Source organism: Electrophorus electricus, chromosome 2 (genome assembly GCF_041902795.1).
Source record: "Electrophorus electricus isolate QZ-2024a chromosome 2, ASM4190279v1, whole genome shotgun sequence".
NCBI classification, from domain to species: Eukaryota; Metazoa; Chordata; class Actinopteri; order Gymnotiformes; family Gymnotidae; genus Electrophorus; species Electrophorus electricus.
Window position 1 is genome coordinate 14,816,830 of NC_137498.1, and position 13,810 is coordinate 14,830,639.

Here is a 13,810-nt window from a genome sequence, read left to right on the forward strand (position 1 = left end):
ACATGGGACAACAACAGTGGCACTCTCATACAGCGGGTGAAATAAGTATTGAACACGTCACCAATTTTCTAAGTAAATATATTTCTAAAGGTGCTATTGACATGAAATTCTCACCAGATGTCGGTAACAACCCATCCAATCCACACATGCAACGAAATCAAACCATAGATGCCCATAAATTATGTGTAATAATGAGAAGTGACACAGGGAAAAAGTATGGAACATGCTTATTGAAATTTATTTAATACTTGTACAAAAGCCTTTGTTGGTGATGACAGCTTCAAGACACCTGTATGGAGAAACTAGTTGTATGCATTGCTCAGGTGTCATTTAGCGGTTAGCCTCCTTTCCCAAGCAGAAGATGAACCCAAAAGGAATAAAACCCAAGTACTCTGGTTCTTGGAGTGGCTACACTGTAATGTTATCAGTCTTAGTCCTGCCCCTGTTACTGTTAGTCCTCCACCTACAATTCCTAACTTATGCCAGTCTGAAACCACACCTGAAGTAACTAATTAGCAGTTAATTAGTAAAATACAGCAAATTATACAAAGTCAGCACTGAAACCAAGACAGAAGAACATAACAGTTCATTGGCTAGATACCATACAATAAAAGTCCCTGTGTGTGTGTGTGTGTGTGCACGTATACCCGTGTGTGTGAATTTAAGTTTGTTAATTTAGTTTGATCCTGGCATATTCTGTATTATCTCCATTATCCATTGCTCTGGGTGCTGGTCTGGTGGTGTTAATTTGGGCTACAGTAGAATACATCACATCATCCTGCAGAAAATATCACAATTACAAAATATTAACACACATACAGACTAATGCACACCCTGTTGAGTGGATTAATACAAGTGTTAATATAATAAATGTATTGTATTGCAGAGGTGTTAATGGGTGTTAATTGTAATATACATTTAATCCATAACTGCGCATGTAAATCTAATTTATGGCAGCACGTGTGTAATCTGTTTATACATTCACAAACATTTAAACACTCACCGGCCACTTTTATAAAGACACAGAAATCACCTGCAGTCTGTAATTTAATATGTGCACATATCTTGCAGGTGTGCACCACTGTTTACTGGGTGACCACTGGAGCACTGCTGAATGGATCCTACCTGAATGGTGGACCACTCTAAACAAAGAAGTGTCTCTGCAGTGGTAGTGTCTTTAGAGCATGTATGAGTGTGTAACAAGAAAAGCAGTGTGTCTGAAGTTTATACACAAGCCTGTGGAACTGTACACAGGTATATAACGCAGCTAGAAGATAACTGGATGTAGTGTAAAGGTGATCCTAATAAAGTAGCTGAGCAGAGTAACCATATACATACATCATCTGCCCTTTTTAATACAAATGATAAATGTGTGTTGATCAATTTTTCTTTAGTTAATGAGTGCTTACTGAAGAGAGCTTGAAAACTAGTCTGACCAAAATGAATTTTTCCAGTACACAAAAGATACCCAGATGACGTACTGCTATGGCCAAATAATCCAGTATGTGACCAGGCCTGTCTCCATGGTGTACAGCATCTCATCATGCAACGGTGGCGGTAAATCACAAGTGGGTAGAACTTCATACGTTCACGTGACCCCTTAGTATGGTTTGCGTTTTAGTACACACTGGATATTATGCATCATACTACTACAGGGAACAGTAAACATTATACGGTATATAATGAGTCCAGTATGCAGCATAAGTATGTAGTAAACTATTTTGTATATGGCCCAAATGTTTCTTGCCTCATGTCAGTGTTACATGAAGGGATTGGCTGGCAATTACATTATTTCGATCTTAACGTTGTAGTCATGTACAGAATGTCAGAACAATCATGCAGAAACAGTCACATTCACTGATCCAAGCTTTGACACTGTAGAACAGATCTGTGCACTGAATCAGAGTTCACTGATATTATAACATGGATGTGTGACACTCACCTGTGTCTGCTGATCTCTCCTCTGTCCTGTTTGTCCCTCTCTGCTCACCGTCTGTTCACGTCTCTGAACTACAAAATTAACTCAGTGTGAGATGGATGTGGATATGTATGTATTTATGTATGTGTGTGTGTGTGTGTGTGTGTGTGTGTACCTCTGTATCTCCAGCAGATGACTCCTCCTAATCCCATCAACAGCAGTAAACCCCCCACACCAGCTAATATGACATGACGTGTGTACAGTGGAGAAGTGTGAGCACCTGCATGTGGGAATGTGGGAAGCATTTATATTAAATTTAAATGTATTAATTGTCATTTTAAATATTAAATTGTATGAATGTTTAACAAGCATTCAAAGCATATTCTTATTGACACACAAGAAAATAGAAAAGAACATGAATGGGTCTGTAATATGTTTCTACAAGCTCAGTTTGAAGTTACAGAGTCAGGCATTATACTTCATTGAGAGTTTACATTAAATGACACATTAAATAACTTTTATTCTCATAAACATCACAGATTTAAAGAAACCATTTAACAATTTGGAGACGTCATTGTAGTAGTAGGTTTAGTTGAAGCTGTTGGACTTGTTGTGTCAGCGTCCACTGGAGGAGGATTTACAGGTTTACATGGAGCCTCTGCAAGAATAGAAAAGTGTGATCAGTTATAAGTAATGAAGGTTCAGGACTGTTATGTATTTAACAAGTTTAGATTTTGTACTACAGAACTGATGTATGTACAGTTTGGCCAAACAGACGTGTTCAGTTCTCTGTGTGTCAGTGGTGGTGATACGTTGGTTACGTCTGAAGCTGCAGGGCTCTGTAGGTGCAATGTGTCCTTCTGTCATTTTCTGAGAGTGAATGAATTAGGGGCTCCTGGGTCGGGTCTCTCTCTCTCTCTCTCTTGCTCTCTCTCTCTCTCTCTCTCTATCTCAGTTCATTTCAGTTCAGTAAGCTTTATTGGTATGACCATATACAACTATAGTATTGCCAAAGCGGTATTACAACATGAACATTACACAACATTACAACCTTTGCAATTATGGAAATTAAGAATTCTGTTATAAAAGAACTTGAAGAGAAACTGTAATTGGTCTGAAATAATAATAATTAGAAGAAGTAAAAGTGAAAAGAAAGGAAAATAAATAAATAATAAGGATGGAAAATAATAAATACTTAATAATAACAAATAGTTAATAATGATAAATAGTTAGGTAACTTTTATAAACTGGGTAATATAGTCTCTGTGTGTGTGTGTGTGTATGTTTGGGTGGGTTAATCACTGTCCCTCATCTTATGGCAGGCAGATATGTATCACCCAGCTAAAGCGCTGCTTTCCTTCTTTTCGCCCAGTAGGATGGGCAGTTTGTCAGTGTTAGACGGACACTTAAATTTGGGGTGGATCGTCTCAGATTTTGTAAAGTAAATTTGCCGTATTTGGATGAATTTTTCACATTCAGTGAGGAAGTGCAGCTCTGTCTCTACAGTGTCATATTTACATTGTTGACAGAGTCACTGTTCTCTGGGCAGCCATGACATTTATATCGGCTGGTCTGGACGGCCAGGCTGTGTTCTCTGAGTCTGGACTTTGTCAACGTGGTTCTGTGTTTAATGTCAGTCACTGTGTACAGGTCGTCTGCTACCGTGTACTGACGTTATGGGCCAGATAACGCTGCATTTTGCTTTGTGCTTGTGTTTGTGTTCCAGTGGGTGATGTAGTTTAGTTTGTGAAGTGTAATAATTTGGTTTGGTCTGATTGTTTGTACTTCAGACTGGTCCTGATGTGTTAGTGTTAGTGTGTGTTAATGAACTCAGTGTCAGCACCAGCTGTGAGAGGAGACTCTTCTCTCTGCTCTTCTTTTTTTTTCTTTCTCTCTCTCCCTCTCTGCCTCTCTCCTTCTCTCTCTCTCTGCTTCCCTCCTTCTCTCTCTCTTTATGCAATAGTTTATGCTCCATCACATTTGATAAATATGAATGGATGAGAAAAATCTTGTATTTGTAGAGTCAGTGGTTCTAGCCCATCTGGTCTATTACACAGTTAGTGTTAACCATCCTCCAACTCCAGTCATGATCAGTGTCTGACCACTGAAGCACTGCTGGCTGGATATCTTTCACTGTCAGAACACTCTCAGCCTACCAGTAGCACTGAATCCAGTAACACTGCTGTACCTGAACCACTCATACCAGTACAACACCCACTACCAAGCCTCCAGCACTGTAGTGGGATTGACGTGTGGAGAATGGTTCAGTATCCACATATACTGGGACATCTGTGGTCAGAAACTGACCAGTGATATCCTGCGTGCAGGGTAACACACAAACTGTGTAAGACACCAGGTGGACACAGTCTGTAATTATACCTACACATTCACTTATTAGAGGTACTGAAAGTGTTCAGTGAGGGCAGGTGAAATGTATGTTAGTTGTGTTTAACTCTTCTAGACTGGTGACAGAGGGTGTCTGGTGACTAATATCTGAGGATAATGTGGTCCACATGTTAGATACATAAATATGTAATGGTGTTTCTCTATTTTTAAATGTCCTGTTTTTGAATTTTAGTAAAATGTGATGTATGTGTGTCTAATAAAGTGTGTGGTGAATGTATTTATATTACATTTATATTTATGTTTGAAAAGCGAAGTTCATGATGGAGATCCACCAGGCGAAATCTACTTAGGAGATTTTAATTTGTCCGTGTTTCTGAATAATATTTTACCTGAAACATAAAGTTTGATGTCTTTGTATTTATTCCCTTTAGTTTGACACCTGTAGTCTCCCTCATCCTCCTCAGTCAGGTGTGATATGAGTAGAGAGAGATTTCCTGGAGAGTGAGCAGTACCCAGCTGAATTCTGTTTCTGTACTGTTCACTCTCACTGGAGATCTCTGTATAACTGGAGTTTTGGTGTTTCTGCCAGGTGAAACTCTCAGGTCTGGTTTGTGGGTCAGTGCAGGAACAGGGCAGTAGTACTGAGTCTCCTGCGTATGCAGTGATGTCTGTGATCTTCTGATGTTCCAGTATACAGCCTGCAGAAACACACCAGTAGAAGACCTTCACTATCAATCCCCTCATGTGCATGTCCCAACATTTGAGTTTCATCTCTTTACTCTTTTCATCTCTTTTCTCTTTAACATGGCTTAACTATCTCAAGCACACAGTGATTTGTGATTGTTCAGAGTAACATTTACTATACAACCATGTACTGACTACTTACTTTACTCTGATTATTATGCTCTAGTCTGAGCACTGAATCCGATATGCATGGGTTATATGTAATTAGATATAACTGCACCACAATGACACATTGAGTTCAAGGTTTGGTTTACAACTGAAAGCAGCCTACTAACCAAATCTTAAATTCTACCTTACATGTTCAGGTAATATACAACACACACGTGCGCGCACACACACACACACACACACACACACACACACACACACAAACACACACACACACACACACACACACACACACACACACACACACACGCACAATTTTATTCTCACCACCTACTTTATTAGAAACAGTAACATCACCCATTGGCACTAGTGTCCACATGTGCCTTTAAAGTGCCTTTTATACGTGGTCAGAGATGTCGTCTCTAACTGAACTCCTATAGATGTTTTCAGTGTTTCTTATAAAGTAGCTACTGAGTAGATATTTGATGATCTACAGAAGTAGAGAGAAGGTAACACTCACCATCAGCAGCATGGAGCACAAGGAGCAGATAAACACACACCTGCATTCTTACTGAGTTACACACAAAATACACACAGCTACAGCAGGACTGCTGATACACACCATACACACACGCTTCAGAACTACACTCTACTGAATAATATGACAACTACAGTTATAGTGGAGAGGAAGTGCATTCAGATGAAGTTCTGACCAACGTCTATCCCCAACACAGACACACATAAGTAAGAATGACAACATTCTCACTCACATATATAGTGATCCTGTAGGGTTTAATACATTGTCATTTGGTATGTCCTCTTTCTTCTTTATCAGTCAGTGATCTAGCAGATAGTTTCACATCATCAGTGAGAACGTCGACATTGTAACTTGAACGTTTCAGTCCATTGTCATAGAGACAAAATGTGGTTGCCAGTGGGAGCGACCTAAAATGACCTCCCTCAGTGCTGTTTGGTCAGTTCATTTCTCTATGACATAGTCCAAAGCTTCGAATCAGTACAATAAAGAAGAACCTCAAATGCTTCACAGGACTTCGTATGCACATCATTTCCAAAAAGGAAGTAAAAACACATCTGCAGTTAAAAACAAACCTGCATTCCACAACACACTACATACAGCTACAGCAGTAATGCTGCTACACATCTTATACACTCTACAAAACTACAGTGTACTGAACACTGAAAACTGCAGCCCAGACTACAGTCTGTCTAGTGGAATCACCATACAACTATAACCTGGAACTCTACAACTCTCTCAGTAGAACTCCACTGAAATTCTCCACCCACTAATATCCACAGTAGAGGGGAAGTGTGTTCAAGTGCAAAATAAATTATTCCTCCACTTCTTTCTCTCTCACATACAGACTAAATCTAACAGTGAAACAGTGTCTTTCTAGTGTCATCACTTCCTCCTGAGCTTCCCAGTGTTCAGTCCCCATCCTCAGTAAAGTGATCCTGCAGTAAGAAGTAGTGCTACACAGTGATCCCCCTCAGCACTGTTTGGACACATCATTTCACTCCTGCACTTAGTGATCAGAGGGCCAAACTGAATGTGTAGCTTAGCAAATATTAGACAGATCAGACAGGAAGAGCTCTAGATTACATGCTGATCAAAATAAACATTGATCATTTAATCAGGTAAACATGAGCATTGTCTGATAACATTCATATTATTCATAAAGTACAGGTGGAATGCAGCAGTCCATGATCATGTTGTAGTTTTCATACTATTAAGAAAAAACTACTTAAGAGAAGTTGTGAAATCCACCCACTGACACAGAACCACTAAAGGAGTCACCAAAGTAAAGACCACTTTGGATGTAGACAGTACAATGTCATCACAACCCAACAGTTATCACAGGGAGTAGAAACATTTTCTCTCCTTTTCTCTTTGTTACTTTGTTATTAAAGCTGTCAAAAGCTGTTTAACAACTGTTTGCTAAAAGGTGAATATCTGTAAAGTAACTAATTGAGGCTGTAGGCTAGTGTGCACTGTGCTGTCACAACAACAAAAAAATAAAAACTGTACAAAGACAAACCCCCTAAAAAGCAAAAATAGTAATAAATAAATGTATAAATAAAAGAACTGAGAACAGCAAAAGAGAGAGTGGGCTTCCTTGCCTAGTACCTCTATGCACATTTTGTGATGGTATTACATTAGTACTGACTGTGGCCTTAGGTGTGGTTTTAAAGATTTTACACATTGTGAGGAGAAAAACTTCAGGTTTTCTTTACTGAAGGCCTTTTCTGCATAGCAGTTTCTAATATGTGGAGTGAGGTGTGACGTATTTGTCACGGTTGGCCGGGCAGCCAGAGGGAGGGACACACCCACTCCTGCTAGGGATCACACTAAACACCTGCCTCATTCCCAGTCTCCTGCCTACTAATCACCTTCACCTGTTCCTTGTTCGTTCTCTCTATTTAAACTCACAGGTCGAGAGAGAGTGCAGCACATTAGTGGCCCGTCGGACTGCTCACTCCCAACGTGTACATCGCTACAAGGACTACTGGAACAGAGTAGTGTTTGTCGTTAGTAGTGGTACCGTCACATATTGACATTGGAAAATAAAGAGCACTTTAGTGCAACTTTGCCTCTCACTTCCTCTGAACTGCCACCGTCACAGTATTAGGTTAAGTAGTCTACCCTGTTAATGGCTGAGTGTCTCCTTTGATGAAACCAGTTTGATCAGGGTGTATCAGTGATGGAATAATATGTTCTAATCTAATGGCTAATGCTTTGCTATTTTTTTTTTTTCATTTTTTATTTCAATGTTTCCAAGAGATGATATAGAGTTTTACTTAGAGATGGGGTTTGTACTTAGAGATGTAGATTTCATTAAAAGGACCAAATAAGGAAGGACTTTAATAAAATATGTTCAGAGTTGTAGACCAGTACCACAGACCAAATATCTTTCACCTCCAAAGCAGCCTGACTGCTGTCCAAGGTGCTGAAACTGCACCCTTCAGCCAAGTTCAGAACCTGTGCTGTACACAGCTGCCCTGCATATGGCTGCCCAGTGGGACCCAGACAGGAGCCCCTGGTGCTTCCTCAGCTGTAGCTGTAGCCACTCACCTTCCCATCTCACCAAATACACCAAAAGGTCTTTAGAGGGCGCATATCCTACATTTTTCCTTTATTTTATAGTTTTCTTAGGTGTCTTCTTACAATGTTTTTGTGGTGTTATCTTCCAAAAAGAGTCATAATTCAATTTTACACAACTATTTTCCATCCTTTCTTTATCCCTTGGAATTAAACAGGCAGTTTCTGTTGCTGTGCCTTTGAGATGCAAGATAAATGAGCTCTGTTCTGATTGGCTGCCCTGTATTGTGCTTCATTTAAAAAGCACTAAGAGTTGAAATATGCCTGAGAACTGCAATGTAGGTGTGAGGGGTTAAACTGCTGTAGGCCAAAGAGGCAGAGATAAGTAAATGAGCTGGTTCTAATGACATCAGAGAAACAGTGATTTCAAAACAGGCTATTTTTACAGATTATATTCCATATATGGACTGTAAGAAATGGGAGAGTAAACAATGTGTTTTGAAATGTAACAATATTTACATATTACTTAAAAATTATTTATTTCAATAAATAATAAATAAATTTAAACATTCAGTTTTCCATGGTAGGGGCCCTTTAAGGACATGGGCCCAGATATGACTGTCAAAACCAATAAGCAGAGTCAGTCTGCACTGTTTGTATTTGGTATCTTTTGTGGTGCTGTGGTTGTTAAGGTGCAGTTCCATCTCTGAATCAGTCTCACCTACTTCACCTTCACTCTTGTTGCTACACTTGTATTCCACATTATGTTTGAGTTACTGTTTCTTTTCAAGAACACAGAAGGGAAACGTGTGCTACAGTTTACAAACTTGATGCAAATTCCTGAACTTTATACAAATTCAGAAAACACTTTATTCAAAATGACATGTGTGCTATATTTTGGAAATGCGAGGCAACTTCCGAAAACAGTTCCGTTGTGTTGTGACTGAGTTTGCAGCATTTCTGAAGTTGCTCTGTATTTCGGAACTGTAGCGCACATATTTCCATTCTAATGAATTTGCTTTTTTTATTTTTACATTTTCTGCACAATGGGTCTTCACACCCACCGTAGAGCTGGACCTGGATACCTCACTTGTCTTGCCAAATGTATTTATTCATCACTAGTCCAACTCTTTATCCTGTAGGTAGTGAGCTCTGCCGCTCCTCAGGTCTCCATGGTAACAGAGTAGTATTGTCTTGCATTTGATAAGTATGTCAAAATTCATGAGATCAGAACTCACTGTAGCCTCTCCCTGAAACCCACCCCCACGCCCCACTTTAAAACACACAGAAGCACCAAACACATACATCATACACCACACGTAAAGGACTGTACCACAATCAACCACAATGAGGTGTGACCTCTGTCACAGGCAGCTGGATACAGAAGTGGGTAGTGGACAAGAGCTGCATCATACACAGAATGAACAACTGAGGAAAAAATACCACTAACTGTGTGTGTGCGCGCGCAGCAGCATGGGCTAACCAAGCCTCATGACCAATTGATGAACAAATGAGGAATAAATAACACAAACAGAAATAAACAAGTGAGCACATGTCACACGTAGCACCCAGATTAGCAATACATATGTGAGGACAAAGCAGTGCATGCTGGGAATTCTCACATCTGTAAACTGGTAGCTATGACTATGGTGACAGAAGAATTTAGGACTAAATAAGAAAAGTCTTTAAACTGGAGTCACTGGAGTGAATTTCTGCTGCCAGAGTCAGTTAGTGTTTGACTGATTAAACCATGAAGTTTAGAACTGGATAACTGACACTGATGAGGATTTGGAGACTGTTTGACAGTCTTCATGGGTGAGTGAAAGAAGTAAACATGTCATTCACACACAACTCAGAGAACAGTGCAGCAGCATTTTAAGCTCACGAACCCAAAAAGGAAGCATGCACATATGCATGTCTGTGTGTGTGTGTGTGTGTGTGTGTTATTTATGTATTGCTAAAGTGCACCAAGTTTAGTAATACATATGTGAGAAGGAAGAAATGCATGCTGGGAAACTGTACTGTCTTTATGGTTTTATTTTTTCTCATTTGTTCATTTTTTATTTGTAAATTTTTCTAAGCACCTAAGATAAGAGGAACAACATAGGAGAACTTGAAGCCCAAACACCCAACAAGAAGAGAGAGAGAGTGAGTGAGTGTGTGAGAGAGAGAGAGAGAGAGAGAGAGAGAGAAAGAAAGAGAGTGAGTGAGAGAGAGAGAGAGAGCAGGGTGGGGATGTTTTTGCATATACAAGTATCACTTTGAATGTACATTTACTGTGTGTGTAGAATTGTCTTTCTCCAAGTCCTTCAGATGTGGATCTGGCCATCCTGCAGTAGCTGTGCATGTTTGTGTGTGTGTGTGTGTGTGTGTGTGTGTGTGTGATTTAGTTATGTAATGTTAAATTGTTAAACAGTGCTCCAAGTTTGCTAGGAGGAAGAGGTGTTTGCTGGGAAACTGGACTGTTTTTGTGATATTACAGTTTTTTGCAAGACATAAAAACAGGGACATGTGACACAATAATTGAAACCACTAACTCATGTAGCCCATCTCCTGACCTGTTATACTAAACCAAAAGCACCTTCTCTGATTTACACTCATTTTGTATTTCTAAAACACATTTTTTTCAATACGTTAAACACAATTCTCTATATTGGACACATCATTCAACAGAAATACGTGTGTTTCTTATGGAAAACCCTCAAATGCAATTGATGCATCCATTTATCAATTAACCAAACCCAGTACTCACAGGTGAAGACACTTGACAAATTTTACTAATGACACTTAGAAATCAGAACCTGAGCACTATAAAGAGGCCACAGGCTCGATATCTTGGTTGGATATCAATGGAGGTCAGTATTGGAGAGCGAGGATGAGGGAGAGGAAGAGCAACCATCACGGATGAGATCTGGGCCACTTTGGTTGACCATGTAGTTAAGTATGGGTTGTGTTTCAGGAAAGCTGAGTAGGGCTCTAGCCTAATTGGAGTCACTACACTGTAGGAAGTGTCAGCAAGTACTATAGTCAGTGTCCCTGAGCAGCACGGGGGTAAACCATAAACAGGTAAAAAACTGTCTTCACAGTGGGAGACAGCTGTCTGGCTGAAACCCTCTGGGAAGTCCTGATAGCTGAGACCTCCTAATGGAAATAGATTTATTCAGTACCAGTCCAACTCTTTAACCTGCAGGTAGTGAGCTCTGCCCCTCCTCTGGTCTCCACAGTAAAATAGAGTAATACCAACTTGTTTGACTGCTAGCTCAATAAGGGATATTATTGGTACGTCAAAATTCATGAGATCAGAATTCTCTTTAGTCTCTCCCCCAAACCCACCCACACTCCCCACTTGGGCAAATACACAGCAGCACCAAACACATACATCAAACACCACATGTACAGGACTGCACCACATATTCAATCAACCACAATGAGGTGTGACCTCTGTCACAGGCAGCTGGATACAGAAGTGGGTAGTGGACAAGAACTGCATCATACACAGAATGAGCAAGTGAGGAATAAATAACACAAACAGAAATAAGCAAGTGAGCACATTTCACATACCACACCATAATAAAAAAAACAACATAAATTGTTTTTGTAAATGTATAGACTTATAGGGAAAAATGACGCTTGTAAGAGTCACAATACTCTTTTTCTTAATTTCATCAGTCTTAGTAATGTCCCTACAATTCCTACCTTATGCTGGTCTGAAGTAACTAATTAGCAATTAGCAAGTAATTAGCAGCGGTTCCTCTCTACCGGACCGAACCACAGCGCAGATTTCAGTGCCACTTAACAAATAAAGTCAACAGAATTTACTTTATTTTCCCTTAACCCGGGTGGACAAGACATGTTTGGAGTCCATATTTCGCTCCTTTAGAACAAAAAGCTGCTAACAAACACTGGAAGCCAACAGCAACGATAGCTAATAGGATTTGTAAATAAGTCAGATATCGAGCTACATGTCCTCAAACCTCATCCAGGTCGCTTCCCGGTGACGTGTTTCTTCACTTGTCTAGTTCACAGTGAGTTATACGACACACCGACTAGTCTGGGAGATATTTATTAACACTTGGGTGCGGTTTGACCGGCTTGAGAGAAGTTTGTGGGCATAGATTTATGAAGGCTATATTTGAGTTTCTGTTGACCTCCAGTGTTTGTTAGCAACGTTAGCATTTAACAGCTTTTGTTCTAAACTAAAGAGGCAAAATTTATTGGTCGATAGACAGAATCGGGGGTAAGTGGTGAGCTGCTGCTCCCAGATATAAATACCTTTGTGCAAATGAATGTATAAGGATGACAACACCTGTAGAGAGAAGGTAACACTCACCATCAGCAGCGTGGAGCACAAGGAGCAGATAAACACACACCTGCATTCTTACTGAGTTACACACACACTACACACAGCTACAGCAGGACTGCTGATACACACCGTACACACTCTTCAATAAAGTCTACTGAATGACTTCACAGCTACACTTATAGTGGAGAGGAAGTGTATTCAGATGAAACTCTGACAAACTAAGCTCAACACAACACACACCAAATATAGAGATGCGGTAGGTTTTGTAAGATGTCATATGGTACGTCCTCTTTCTTCCTTATCATTCAGTGATCTATCAGATATTCTCACATTGTCAGTGAGGACGGTCTCATTCTTAATTAAGTGGCTCCGTCCTTTGTCACAGAGAAACGATGTAGAAGCTCAGGGGGTGAGACCCAACATAACCTCCCTCACTGCTGTTTGGTCAGTTCATTTCACTACGACACCCAAAGTACTTCAAAGGCTTATTAATGAAAAAAGTGTAACGCTTCGTACCTGGAGTGAGGAACAGGTGCTACGGGGTAACCGCGATGCGTGGAGTTAACATGGAGTGACACACACAGTGGTGTGGGCAATCTGAAAGACTTTTATTCTCTCCTGGACCACTTCAAGCCAGGTCACACGGCTACCTTCATTGTATTTACACGTAAAGGAAACAGAGAAGGCGAGCAGAAAGGTGACGGTTCTCCCTTCACACAAACACACACACACACACTCTCTCTGTTACTCAATTCACATTACCATAAAGCTCCCTCTTAAAGGCGCAGTACAACAGTGTCTGTTACAAGAGCATGTGGAATTACAGCAGCCACAGTGCTGGCTACCTGAGACTTTCAAAAAGTTTGAACAGATATTTAAAGGAGCATTTAATTTCAGAGCATTTTTTTATTTATTTATACATAATGCAGTGCATGAAACATAAGTCAGGGTATATTTTTAATTGCACATGTTCAGTTTGATTAGTGTTGTTCAGTTTCAAATTTGATATGGAATTTGTTTGCAGGAGTAACGCGTTTGTTGGCCAAAAAACTGGTCCTCCTTCTGTAAGACTGTCACTCCACCACTAGAGATGTGAACTCTACTCACACCACAAATGTACTGTTGCTTTCAGACTGGACTGTCCAATTAAAATGAAAGCTAAAATAACCAATTTGACAGTCTATAGACTATTAAATAAATGTCTACAATCATGGACTTAATTCTCCAAATAAAGTGAAAGCTGCACTATGTAGAATGTATGTTGTCCACTACACTATCTGACAGAAACCTTGGCCTCACCATTAAGAAACAATGTCATCGTGAGGACTTACTG

At 39.9% G+C, this 13,810-nt stretch overlaps 1 long non-coding RNA gene across 1 annotated transcript; it reads right to left on the minus strand.

Annotated features, from left to right (window-relative positions):
- Positions 1-2,373: 2,373 nt before the first annotated feature.
- Positions 2,374-13,186, minus strand: LOC145660286 (uncharacterized). The gene is made up of 3 exons (XR_014126534.1): positions 12,994-13,186; positions 4,654-4,962; positions 2,374-2,576 (listed from the first exon to the last, which is right to left on the minus strand). It is a non-coding gene; the product is annotated as an uncharacterized LOC145660286 (long non-coding RNA).
- Positions 13,187-13,810: the final 624 nt, after the last annotated feature.